The 13,936-nt window shown below is 42.9% G+C and overlaps 1 protein-coding gene and 1 long non-coding RNA gene across 5 annotated transcripts in view; one reads left to right on the top strand and one right to left on the bottom strand.

Moving 5' to 3' along the window:
* The window catches only part of LOC121071271, a 478,323-nt gene that overhangs the window by 440,200 nt on the left and 24,187 nt on the right, over positions 1–13,936 (top strand). The gene's annotated exons all lie outside the window — the stretch shown is intronic.
* The window catches only part of MDGA2 (MAM domain containing glycosylphosphatidylinositol anchor 2), a 339,526-nt gene that overhangs the window by 35,611 nt on the left and 289,979 nt on the right, over positions 1–13,936 (bottom strand). The window lies entirely within an intron of this gene.

A 13,936-nucleotide genomic window follows, 5' to 3' on the forward strand; every position in this document is an offset into this window, starting at 1 on the left:
ATTCATTTTATTTATTTTACCTTAAATTACCATTCTGTATTTCTCCTGCCCTTCATTTATTTATTTTGTGTTTAATCTTTGTGTAATTGGCTTTATTTGGTACACAGAAAATCATCAAAACAACAAACAAACCAACAAAAATCTCTTTTCTTTTTTTAAGGAACTAAATGTCCCTGAGTTGTTATTAATTAGGAACTTGGAGTCCAAAGACGCAGTGTGTTTTCACGGACTACAAAATTGATGGATGCGTGGTTCAGATGCCAGAAACAGCTGTCCATGATCCAAAACTATGGCTTGGTATTTGCAAGAGAAACAAATGGGAACAATTTAAGGAGAGATAGTACAAGAGGTCTGGAAGCTACAGGATCCAATAATTAAGCTATCTTTAATTATGCAATACAGCTGAAGTTTTTAAAGACAGGATAACCCAGGAAATAGGAGAGGTCATTTTTGATGGAGTAAAATCAAAACACAGCACAAATGCCTATTAAAAACTTGCTAATTACACTGCCTTCTGTTTTAATTTTTTTTTTTTTTTGATACAAATGACTGATGATAAAAACATCTTTTAAAATCTAAATTAGGCCACTTCGGTCCTCTTGCTAACTAAACTGCAATTTAGGGTATCAGAGCTGGAAGGTCTTTCTCGGTGTTTCTTTACTTTTAATAACCTTACATGCAGGGACAAACTGTATTTGTGTAGGTGCAACTTTCTTGATCGGAAAGGCAATAAAAACTTACCTGTATTCACTTTCTCCTTTATGGCAAATCGGATCCATGCCAGTGCATGTATGGGTAAAAGAACTGGGCTATGGCATGGACAGAAAATTTTATGCTCCATTTTGCAGCCAGTGCCTGTGCAGCTTTCATCACAAACCCCTTCTGCGAGCATATAATACATATTTGAATATGTCTGAACCTGCATGCTGCTGAATGAAATAGAAGTTAAAATACAATGAAGCCAAATCGTGACCAAAGGAGATGTGCAAGGCAGAGAAGTGACCTGCTCGGGGCAGTCTGAAGAGACTTGCTCATTAGCAACCGACTGGGACTGCAGTCTTCCGCAGACTGAAAATAAAGGAAAAGGAGGAAGCTTTATTTTTCATATAACAAGCTTGAACAAGTTAGTCTCGGGCATATAGGTACAGGCTAACTTTTTACGTCTTCCTTAAAGTGGAGTCGTTGGTTTTCTAGGTCACCTGGGCTACAGCGGTGTAGGGAACATGGCTATTGCCCACAGAGGAGCAGTGCATCAACCACCGAAATCGGAGCCACGGGAACTTCGCTTCTTCTCCAGGAAAGTCTCACGTATTTCACTTGCTTTCATCCTGCTGATAGTAAATATCAGAGATTTGGAAGCACTCGCTTATCGCTGCTTGAATGTTTTGTGCAGCACGGGATACACCAACAGGTCTCATTTATAAAAATCTACCTGGACCTGTCTTCAATGAAAGGCCGGTCACGGAAAGGAAGCACCTCCACGTGATGCCTCGATGGCACCAGAACTGCTCAGAGCAGCTGCACCCTGCCAGCAGAGAGCTGCTCGGAGCTGCAGCCAAGGCCACCGCTGCCACCCACTTAGGAGCTGCTATAGAAAAGCGCAAAAATATTTACGCCAGGCAAACCCAGGCAAAGTGGAACATTTGCTGAGTGAAGCGAGAGCTTTAAGTTAAGGTCCGAAAGTTCACTGTGCACAATGTGGGTTTGATCCAGGCAGATGTTATTCTCTGTTGCGTAGAAACTGAGTGGCCTTTGGGACCATTTTGGTATGCACTTTGAAACATACGGAGAACATCAAGGAATTCAACATGTAGGGCTTCATGGCCTTTTAGCAAAAAATCCTGATTTTTTCTATGCTCCTAACATGGCACATGCTGTGCTCTATGTTTGCTAATTTATTTCATGACCTTCAGACTCTCCCTGTTACTGAACTGCACTTCATGACTGCACGTTTAATGGAAGCAGCTACTGGAGTGTTGGCCAACTCCAGAGTCTGACCGGGGACACGTGAAGGATGCTTTGAAATACAAAAAACTTGGAAGAATCTGAGTCGCCAATTCCAAAGCCAAATCCAGAGCTTAAATACGTTAATGTCAGAATATTCTCCAGAGAGCTATTAATGAGATGGAAAAATGTTCCGTATGTGCAGACAACGTCTTGGCAGACCTCAGCACCTTCAGAAGCCAGTGGAGGGTGACCAAAACTATGCAGTCACCACGAGGAAAGACCACAAGGTTGTTTGTCCCCATCCTCCGACTGGAGTGCTGAGAGGGATAGTTACAAATAATGCTGTGTGATTTTCGATTCTTTACGAATCTGTGTGTGCAACACTGACTCTGAGCAGTGGAAACTCCTTATACTCTACACTGCTTTTTCCATACCTGCTACATGCAGAAGGATTTATAGTCTTTGAGTTGCACAGAAGCAAAATAGCTACTCTGCCAGTGTCACACATTTCAGTTTTACTATTCTTTAATCTGAATACATCCTCACTCCATGACTTAAACCAAACTAGCAACTACCAGTCCGCATTAATAATAAAGTGTATGCATCAGCTAACCCTACTCACAGTGCCTATGGGGTCTTGTGGTTGGGAGGCTGCACCTGATGCTGGCTGTATTCTCCATTGATGCTTCAGGACCAGCAATCACTGCTCCCAGAGCACAGCACCCCCACTGCCACCTTTCCTTCCCTGCGGTCCAGTGGTTCTGTTCAGCTCATAGGCAGCATCAAAGCTCAGCTGCACAGTGCAGCAGACCTGGTGCTTTCTGACTGGTGCTTAAGGCATCAAAGCTGGTAAAAGGGCTGGGAGGCATGTCCTGTGAGGAGAGGCTGGGGACACTCGGGTTGTCCTGTCTGAAAAGAAGGCGGCTCAGAGGTGGCCTCGTTGCTCTCTGCAACTCCCTGAGGAAGGCAACTGCAGAGAAAATAGGAGTCTCTGCTCCCTGGTCACCAATGGTAGAACATGGGAACGGCACAGAGCTGTGCCAGGGGAGGTCCAGGCTGGGCATTAGGAAACATTCCTTTACCGTGAGGGTGGTCAGACACTGGCACAGGCTTCCTAGCGAGGAGGTTGATCCCCCAGGGCTCTCATTAACGTGCTTTCTCTTCTGGTCAGCCCTGAAGTGGCCAGGCAGTTGGACTAGATGATCTTTGAAAGTTCCTTCCAACTAAACTATTGCATTGCACTGCACTGCATTGTATTCTATTCTATTCTGTTCTATTCAGATAAATTAATATCAACTGCCTGTCTGGGCTATTGTTTTCCTTACTGTTTTGGAACTCTTCTTGTAAAAAAGTTACCCAGAGCTTGAATGAAAATATGAGCACTACTAACAAGACAAATACAAAAAACATTTTCAAATGAACAATCTTTCTTCTGGTGGATCTTAGTGACAAAATTGCACTCAGGATTGTAATGTCCAGCACCGATCTCCCTAAAGCACGATCTTCATCCCTACCCTCGCTAACCCTTTTAGGTGTTACCATGCTTGGCTTGTACCACTGAGGGTGGATTCTGTCTGCTGGCAGAGCAGATCCTGGTCTGCAGTGTCCCAAGGGGACAGAATTCTTCAATGCACAGGGACGTGGGAGATGGAGCCAAGTGTCCACTCACTGCAATAAAGAAGGGTTTACAGCAAAATGCAGAACTGCCCTGCTGCCTTTGCCAGATGCAGAGTTTAAGTAATTTCTTCCTGCCTCAGCAGAACAAATTCAGGCTCGTCCTCACTTCTCGCAGTGCAGTGTCACGGGGCTCTGCTGCCCCCACACACTGGGTGAGGGACCCTCCGGAGGTGCCAGTAAATCCACTGCATCTCTTCTGTAAAGGGTGTACCACTGCAAGTCCTTCAAGTAAAGGCACAATTTCAGAGTTTAATGGAAAGTGTTGAGGCACCTGTTGACTGAAAGCAGGCTGCATTATCTTGCTCTTAGGAAAAGGTCACAGTGTGGACTTCTCATCTGCGTGGACTCAGATCAGACACAACCTTGAATGTGCTGACACTGCATTCAAGTACATACCTTTCACTCCCTCCTTAGAGAAAGGCTAAAATGTGATATAAACCAGCAGAATCCATTTTAAGACTTTAAAATTGGCTAAGTCCCAGATGAATTCACACAAGTCTATGGGATTAAACAAGAGCTGCTCTGTTCCCCACCCCAGTGGCACAGGCCTTCCTACTCTTGCACCACTGCTAGGCAGCTCTCAAAGACGTTTTCAATTTTTAATCCCCGTTCTGTTAGGCATTCACAAAAGGCGGGTTAATTATTAAACCGCATTAAGGATGGTTTTAAGGGTAAGTTTCTCGTTCCCTCTCAGTGACAGAGCGAACCAGAAGTTCACACACTAGGACCTGCTGCCCTCACCCATCAGAGCACAGAGCACAGCAGCGGGGGCGCTGGGCACTGCCAGCAGTGCTACTGCCAACAGCAGGGATGTGCTTCTGCATGTCAAACAGCAGTCTGTCTGCAGTAGCCAGACCATTGTTTTTATCAGGGCAACAAGAGAGAGAATTATCAAAGTGGCGTCAGGATTTAGTCCCTAAGTTTAAGCTAAACACTTTACGCTTATAAGAACAACTGCAATTCCGTGATCGGGAAAGTATCCCAGGACAAATTTCATATTTTAGTGATAATGACTTAGCTGAGCATACCACAGTGCCACAACCTTCCCTGGTTGGATCTTGAACGGCACACAGCACATTCCTGTCACTAGTGAGCTAATTCATTTTCCTGTGATTTCTAAAAGCTATTTATGAATGACATTTTTTTTTCCATACAAAATAATTACATAGTGACAAGTCAATGAATGTGGCTGCAATCAGGATGACAAACCCAACCCTTTTAAAGCATGGCATGCTGGAGCTTTACTCTTTAGCGAGCACACTGAACACGCTAGGTTGTCTCGGTAAATGAACTGGAAAAACAAGACTGCATTTTAAGCAACCTACATGAATCTCTGCATAAATAGATCAAGGAGTAATAATGCAATAAGACAAGCGCGTGATGCCAATGTGCATTTTCAAGGAAAGCGAACATACTGATTTTGCTTAAGTTTTTAAGTAAGAATGATTTTTTTGCCAAAAAATAACAGCTCAACTGTCAGATAAGAACATTTCAACAAACCATTTCTTAAATACTTAAGACAATCACTGCATGAGAGGAAAGGAAATAGCCACTAGATTTTTAATGAAGTTCTCAAAATGTAACTGTGATGTTTTAAATTAGCTCCAAAACACAGACGCATTGCAGTAGGGTGCTGATTTGCTTATTGAATGGCAGTATGGTTTGTATTCGATTTAAATATATGTATGTTTCAGAGAATAAAGAATTCTCTAACAGCAAAAGTATGGATGGAACAGTTGTCTTGAGGGCCAGATCACTCATCCCAGCAGTATATAGTTTCTGTAATGCACATTACTTGAGGAAAACACTTACTTAGTACATACGCTAGCTAATACATTGTGATTTGGCTAAATGTCCCTCATCTAGGAGCAAGCAAAGTCTGTTTAAGGAATTGCCCATCTAACTACATTCTTTAAAAAAGAATGAATCTCATTTACCATCTCTTTTCTCCAAATGGAAATAAAATTTGCACAGGCCTCACAAAAACAAAGAAATCCTTCCTGGTCTCAGTTGTGCCAATAGAAACAATACATCATTGTGGACTGGGAAAAGGTTCGGTTTCTTAATGGCATTGCTATTTTTATTGGTAAAAATGATGTTTTAACCTTTTATTTTTTCTTCTGAAATTGCATGCATCTGTTTCTGCAAGGACAGAACTTCTGGTGTGAGACAGGGAGGCAGGGAGACAGCCCCAAATGCCCGAGTGTCCGGCAGGCAGCTGGGATCCCTCAGCCATCCGCTGAGGACCACACAAAGGCACAGGTGGGTCTGCAGGTACACTGCACATGACAGCCCAGCGTGAGGGTCCCGGTGTCCCTCTCAGTGACATGGGACACCCAGATTTCAGGCTGCTTGTGCAACTCCAGTGAAGCACCTCTAAGCGTGAATCAAGATGCTGCCTTTAAATATGCAGAGGTAAAAACCCATTTCCCAAGGCGAGCCCTACCAGCAGTGAGTGTTCCTGACCATTCTCTATGTTTCAGTTTCCTAAACTCAGAGAGAAGCGGTGCCAATGGGTTCATTGCAGCCCACGAAATAAGGGCTGTGGGGCCGTGTCCTGCCGACACGGGGAGAACACAGAGGGTGTCCTTAGGGCAGGCCTGGCACGTGGGGGAGCAAGAAGATGTAAGGACACACGTGGAGCTACCACAAGGAAAAAGGTGAAGCTCATTCAGTGAGAAACACTTCTGCAGCCGGTCTGAGAGCTCAGTTCTGGCATTATTTAATTTGGGGGCACTTGGTGATCTTGGGAGTAGTGGTCTTTGAGTGCCTCCTGTGTGTGTGGATGCCGCGGCTGGGGCTGGTGCCCAAGGGACCCACCCACCCGGTTCCAGCCCCATGTCAGGGCTTCACCGCTCTCTGAGGGAAGAACTTCTTCCTCATATCTAATCTAAATCTACCTTCTTCTAGTTTAAAACCTTTCCTAGGCTTCTGAAACTATCTTCACTAAAGAAAATGCTTCCTTCATCAGAATTAAGTGTCTGTAACACTCACAGGCCCTTTCATATACTAAGTTATAGCTGCAGTTATTTATGCTATCTTTTACTATGTTGAAAAGGATACTGCATGCCAGACACAACTCTCACTCGTCATGCATTTGCCTGATGACATATGACTTAATTTTTGTGTAGATCTTCAGTTTTCAAAGTTTCATTGCTCTATTTTGCAAATCCTTTAATATTTATGAGCCACTGTATGACATCATATGAAAACAACCCTATCAGAACCGTTGTTGTCACAGGTATTTTTTGAAACGCTTTTGCATTACATCCTGTAATGTATAGTTTGTGCTGGAGGGGTGCCCACCTGGCTCAACAACTTGCAGAAACACCCTCGGCTGCACGCTGAGGATGAAACGTGCTGCTCAGCCACGCACGGCGCTGACTGCACCACTCACAGCCACAGCCGTGTGTCTGTGCACACATGGGTACACCTGCAAAGGGAGCCTCTACCCTACCTCAAGTGTTTAAATGTAGTCAAAAGCAAGTAACTTGTTTACAGAAATAAATTCCTCTAGCTTGAGTAATTCTCTCACTAAATTGCTCTTCAATTCAATCCATTTTCTCCTGCATCTTTCCTAAAGTTTGACTGATGCACTGCATTTGTCAGCAGTAATCAATTCATACTGCAGATTTTCCTGCTGAGCCAGAGTAAATGAGAACCAAGTGTGACAGCCATGCACTGACCAAAGCGCCTTGGACTCGGGCAATGCTGGGTGAGAGCTCACAGTGCGCAGTACGAGCATGTCTCTATTCTTTTTCACTGAAGCGAAACGTGCAGTGAAAGCCTCAGGCTACATTCCTGTCACTGCCTCGAGCACACGAGCATGGTGACCACCTCCTGCCCAGGGAGGGTTTGTTCTTCAGGAAATTACTGCTTGCACGTTGCTGGCAAAAGTCAAGGAGACTTGGCCATGGAGCTCCCTGGCTCCTGCAATGTATAAATATACAGGGAGAGAAGTATAGGCATGCCTGAGACATCCTGAAGAGAGGGATTAGAAATATTCACCAAAAACATAAGGTGGTTCAGCAGGGGCTTCCACAGACCTGGCTACAAAGTCAGAGAATTCATACACTCTGTCCCATTAACATTTTTTTTCAGTTTTTTGATTAATGTGATCTTGCCCTTCGATTTTTTTCCATAATGGCATCTTTCTCCTTAACCCATCCACATGCTCTCAGAGCACTGGTGGGGCCCTCCTTCTCTGCTGCACCCCTACTCCCATCAGAGTTGACCCAAATGAAGAGCTGGGTTCAGAAACCTCTGAGAGTGACAGTAGGACAGATGGACAGACACAGGCAGGACAGTCTTCTGGGTCTTGTTTCTTTAGGAACCCAGGCCAAAAAGTTCATATAAATTAGGTATTAAAATTGGTAATGAAATAGCAACAGTTTGTTTCAGTCTGCTTATATAACAAAAACCCAACCAAGGCAGTCCCAGCAGGCAGCAAATTGCAATTGCAGTCAGCAACTATGTCAAACTTTGCCGTAAGTTTTTTTGTGAAGAAAAGGAGTTCTGTTTTATGGTGCAAATTTAGTGGTAATGAGAATGGCCACATTCTGCCTGGGATTTCTGTTTGCATTGCTAGCAAACACAGCCAGCTACCTCCAACACAAGCGCACCGGCAGCTCTGGGGACCCACAGCTCAATGCCCAAGACAGGGAGTGTGGATAAAGAGAGGAGCATCTTTGTCAGCTAGGACACTGTGGGATCAGAGTCAGAATATCAGCACCTGACAGCAAAAGATGTATTTATATGTTTAACTTCTACCTCTGACTTCTTAAGACATTACTTTTTTTTTTTTCCCCCCAAAAAAATATGCATAAGCATTTGCCTTATCTTTCAGAAAACTGGGAAAAGTAGCCATATTTTTTAAATAACAATTAAAAGAATTTGGTACAAATCTCAAAGGACAGCCCTCAGCTTGCTGTTTTGAAAGACAACCCTCGGTTTTGTGAAGAACAAGCATAACAGGCGTCAGCATTGCAAACTGAAAATTGTAAAACAACCATTGCTTCTCTAATTCAATTTACCAACCCCAAGAAAATCAATAAGAATCGTGCTTCTGAATGTTGCACTACTTTTTTTGCTAAATTCTCTGTCTCTAATTTCACAAGTGCAGATACAAGAGGAGAACAGCAAAGCCTCGTTTAGACTTCCTGAAGGAAATGCACGCTGTGAAGAAATCCTCAGAACAGCTATTTCCCTCTGCAGAAGAATGCTTAAAATGTTTCATGAAAACATTAGAAATATTCCCATATACATTTGAATTAGCCTTTTCAACTCTCCCACTTCCCCTGCTAAAATTAATTACTACAGATGTGAGTACTTATTTTTGAATGGCTCTGAATCAAATTTTTATATACATTTTGATGTACTGCTACTGTAAATTTTCTGTAGCATAACAAAAGAAAATACCAAGCTTGCAAACATCTTTCCCTCTGCAATAGATTGATTTCGTGATGACAGCACCACGATCCTGATAGAAGGAACATTTGCAAAACGATTACCCATCAGGTGGGGGCCTTGAGTTTGCTAAAATACATAAATTTCTCGTAAGTGGCTTTCATTCTAAGTATGTTATTTTAGTAAATACATGATTTCCATTCATCTATTTCCATTTTCACTCTACAGGCAGAAAAATGACACTTATTTTTCCTTGTGATTGCCTCTTCCCCTGATGGCACCTATCCTCTCCCAATTTTGACTTTCTTAGTTTCCCTGATTTGGCATTAAACCAAGCTCTGTACTTTTCTCAAAGAACTTTCCTAGTGCTCGCACTGCAGTTTCCCTTGGCGTTTCTTTAACCTCTGTTGAAAATGCTGAACAAGTTTCTTCAGTGTCATGCTTTCCTACCATTAAATTATCCTCTTGTGCCTGAGACATGTCTGTATTTTACCGCTAGTGACAAGGTATGTGACAGGATGCAGGCTCTGACAGAAATGTGTAACACTGTTCTGGTGACTCAGATGAGGTGGAGCCTTGTAGCCCTATTCCAGGGACATTAAGAAAATTAAAGAAAGCCCCATCGGAAGAGAAGTGGTCCCACAGGTGCAGCGGGCTGTGCTGTGCTGGGTTACTGAGCACCACTAAGAAGAAAGGGAGCTCGGAGCCCTAAGCCACTGCACACACAGCTGTGTGACTGGCCACTCTACTCACAGCATGCAAAGATGCCCAAATCCCTGTATTTTTAATATATTACTACTTATTTTGGTGACTGCACCAGACAGATGGGACCTTCAGGGGTCTAGGAAGTAACCAGACTGTGACTGCTGCATGGACGTGGTCCTGTGGAAGAAGCTGTAGAGCAGGTAACAGTTAAAAAAAAAAAAAAAAAAAAAAAAAAAAGTGCTTCTGGAGGCTTCTTAACAAGAAGTAGTCTTCCCAGACTTGCTTGCTTCAAATGCAAGTGAAGGTGAGGTGGGTGGTTTGTTTATACCATCATCTCTTTTTATTGTAATTCACTCAGAGTGAATTTGACTTGGGAACAGAGAGAAATCTGCAGCTACTTCATGCGAGCAGTCTGGAGTCAAAGTTTGATTTCTTTGGAGGCTTTTCAAAGCAGTAAAGTGAGATCATTTTCCCAAACTCTCAATTTCAACTTTTTCTAGTTACAAGGTAATTCCAAGATTTTTGATTATCCCTCCCATCTCTCCATCACCTTCAAACCCCCCCATGACTAAGTCGGGATTGCTGAGATGAATTCAGTTCACTTGCTCTTCCTCTGCTGTGAGATCTGTATTTTCAAGCACAAGATGTATTGTCCACGTTCTTTGACAACAAGTGACCATAGGCTCTTACCTACTTCTCTTGACCGTGCCCTTCTCTATCCCTAATTTCCAACCTACTCTCATACAAGACTGCAGTAATCATAAATGAGCATTTCAAAGGGACCTGCTTTGCTGCTCCATGCATCTCTTATTTTTCTGCTCAAATTTGTGTTCAAATTTCCCCTTCACCAGTGGGAACATTTTTAGGGATGCTCTGAAGCACTAGAACGATGTGATCCTCTAGGCTCCGGAATGTGTTCTCCTTCACTGCCAGCCTGGAAAAAGCTCAAAGTCTGTAACGTTAACATTTTAAAATTTCATTTTATGAAAATTAGAGTCTTTATACAATGCTGAGTGTTTTAGATCCATTTTTGCACTTGCCAGACAGTTGCAGAAAACAATGCAAAGGATGTGCTTAATAATTAAAGTTTTAAAGGGCAAAGAAGCCTGATAATGAAGTACGGCATAGCCAGGTTCTTTCTTCATTAAAAAGACAAATTGTTCTGCTAGGAATTAGTAGCTTATTATAACAACAGGAAGATATTTCTGCTGGTTGGCATGTAGCACGACTATAGAGGTGGAGATGTCTCTGCCTTGACCAGTTCAGACGAGCAAAGTTTTGAGAAATTTTGCTGGCAACAGAAACTAGAAACTGGCGAGAAGCTTCCAGTGCCAAAGGTGCAACACGGGCAGAAAGCAGGGGGAACAGAGCTGAAGCAAAGGAGCTGGGCCATGCTGAGGTCAGGGAAGGGTATGTGATGAAAATAATTTTGTTCTGTTTGCCTCTCTCAGCAAGGCGGGGAAGAAAGGCAAGCTGTGCAGAGCTAAGGTATCTGTATGTCTTCCATTAAGAGAATTTTATAGGTCTCCTCCCATGTCTTTATTTACAGCTACAAACTGCCCATGAAACACAGTGATAGTGGCAGTTTCTATGTCGAGTGTGTCCTGATGGCATGGCAGTGTGTGGTGGACGCTCCCTCCTGGGAGGATCCAGGAGGAGCAGCAATTATTTTAGAGCACTTTGCTTTCTTTTGTCTTCTGTTGTTGCATTTGGGGAATTCTTTCTGTAACAGTACTTTTTAAGAAACACAGGCTCTTGTCTGTTTTTCTAGTTGACACAGCCCATGGACAGTGGCCTCTTGGTGCTGGGCTTTAATTGGCTTTGAGGACGCTGAGCTGCAGAATCTGCCCCACCCGTGGTGCCACAGCATCCAGCTGCCGAGCGGTGCACACGGTTCTGATCCTCCTTACCTCAACCGTAGTAACTGCTAAAAAATGAGGCACCAACTAAACAGCCATAGAGTTTCCTTGTTGAGTGAGTGTGAAAGCTGCTGTCTGTGTGCTTTTATAGGGCCTGGGGCCCTCAAGCACACCTGGCTCCACTAGCCAGGAGACAGCACAGCTCTGCACCTCATCCATCCCAGTCCCTCGAAAATCCCACAGATCCTACAAGTATTCCCCAAATACTGCCTGGATCCTTTCTTAAGTGAAGCAGCAATATACAAGTCAGGTAAAGAGAAACAGGCACTTGGACACAGATGTTATCATTCTTAATACAAAAACAATTTGCTGATGAGATAAAGGCAATACCATTCAGCTAACCACAAGCAGACGCCAACACACCAACCTGACGTAGCCCACCAGCAGTGTTTGCAATGCATTAGAGAATAAAAATATTTAGAAATGCAGTCAAATAAGAATAGCAAAATCCTGTAAAAAATGCACTGCTAACTCAAATAAATTATCTAAACACAGACGTTTCAGAGGGCAATGTGCTGGCAACAAGTAGCGGCAGGTGTCAGAGGAGGTAACAATTTTAATTATCACCCATGTTTTAGGAGGAATTACTGCAGGAATGGACGTGTGTCCGGATGGCTCACTAGTTTCTAAATTACCCAAATTTTAAATGTGGCTTCAGACAGAGGAAAGGAACATATTTTGATTAACCTGAGAGTGGATTGTTGCGGTAATTAAAGTAACTACTAATTTTAAGCACCAAAAATAGATAATTAAAAGTAAGTTAAAATGAAATGGAAGAATAAAAAAAAAAAAAAAAGAAGAAGCTAAAAAACCTAATGACACTAATTTCATTATATATATATATATTTTTTACTTCAGCAAATTCTTTTTTAAATTTAATAATTCCTCTTGGGTACTGGGAGTAACAGAACTGATTTGTACCCAGTGATGCAAAGAGTTGCATAAATATTTATTAAAAGTCACTGATTTTCATTCCAAATGAGTCAGATTCAGGCAGAAGCAGACTCTGAGACGGCACCCGCCAGGTGTCAGAGCTGCTCCAGGACCTGTCCCAGCCAGCTCCACCACTGCACCGTGCAAAGCCCCATCCACTCAGCATTAACAATGTGCTCAACTTGGGTATTTGGTTTGCAGCTTGCTAAGCTCATCCCAGCAGGAGATCTGTGGGATAACAAAATACGTTCTGCACTCAAATTTTCAATATCTATACACATCTTCAAGAATTGGTCTTAATCCCTGTTTTCTATTCTCACCGCACAGACTATTATCTCAGGCATTGAACACCCAAATGTGTACTTTCTCAATCAATCAATTCAGGTATTATTTAAGAAAGGCAAGCTCAACAGGAAGGTACAAAACAAGACCTAAACAATATCTGGTGGATTGTCCCAGGTATGTAGTGAAACATCTTCATTTAATAGCAGCAGGCCCGGGCTGGGAGCTGGGGACGTGCGCGACATGGCACGGCACGGCACGGCTCGGCACAGCTTCCTCTCTGTGCTCACCTCGCTCTGCCAAAGGCTGGCAGCCCAGTGGGTAACAGGTGATGCAGAGGTGAGCTTGGTGGCCAGGGAGGCATCCATAGCAAGAAGCATCATTACAAACAATGCATATTTTCATTGAGAAAGCCTAGCAATGCCCAAAATCAAGCTGGCAACATCAGCATCTGGCATATCTGTAGAGTTTCGCATGGACAGACCCTAGACAGGATCATGGATAAATGGTATGGCACCAACATTTTTTTGCTTTTCAGAACATAGACTTGTGAGATTTTGTATGGACTTATCTGGAGAAAAGCGCAAGCGTGAACAAACATTAGGTGCCCCATGAAGCAGAGTAAGGGAGAGGTGTTCCAATTTAATAATTGAGTTTAAGCAATGCACAAATTGGTTCTTTCAATTTAATTGACTATTAAAACTCAAGCTTTGTAGTGATCACTTTAAAAGAAGACATGATATTTTTCTTTTAAAATTGTGAAGTGGTGAATTAATGGTGATGACTATCAATTCCTCTGCAAGCAGGTTGGTCCCACACATCCTTAAGGGAGCCAAATCCCACTGATAAGTTCATAGCGAATCTACAAAGACCCATCTGTGATCAGCTTTAATGTGGTCAAGGAAGATGTCGGTTCTCAAGGATCACTACACGTTTTGGTAGCAAAGCTACAGCTATTCCTGTATGTATTAATTTACATGGAAGATCTAACATAAGATATATAGATACATAAAGATAAAAAAGTTTCATTTCATTGCAAGCTTCTTTTATGCAATCTTTCCAGTGTA

Source organism: Cygnus olor, chromosome 5 (assembly GCF_009769625.2).
Source record: "Cygnus olor isolate bCygOlo1 chromosome 5, bCygOlo1.pri.v2, whole genome shotgun sequence".
Lineage (NCBI taxonomy): Eukaryota > Metazoa > Chordata > Aves > Anseriformes > Anatidae > Cygnus > Cygnus olor.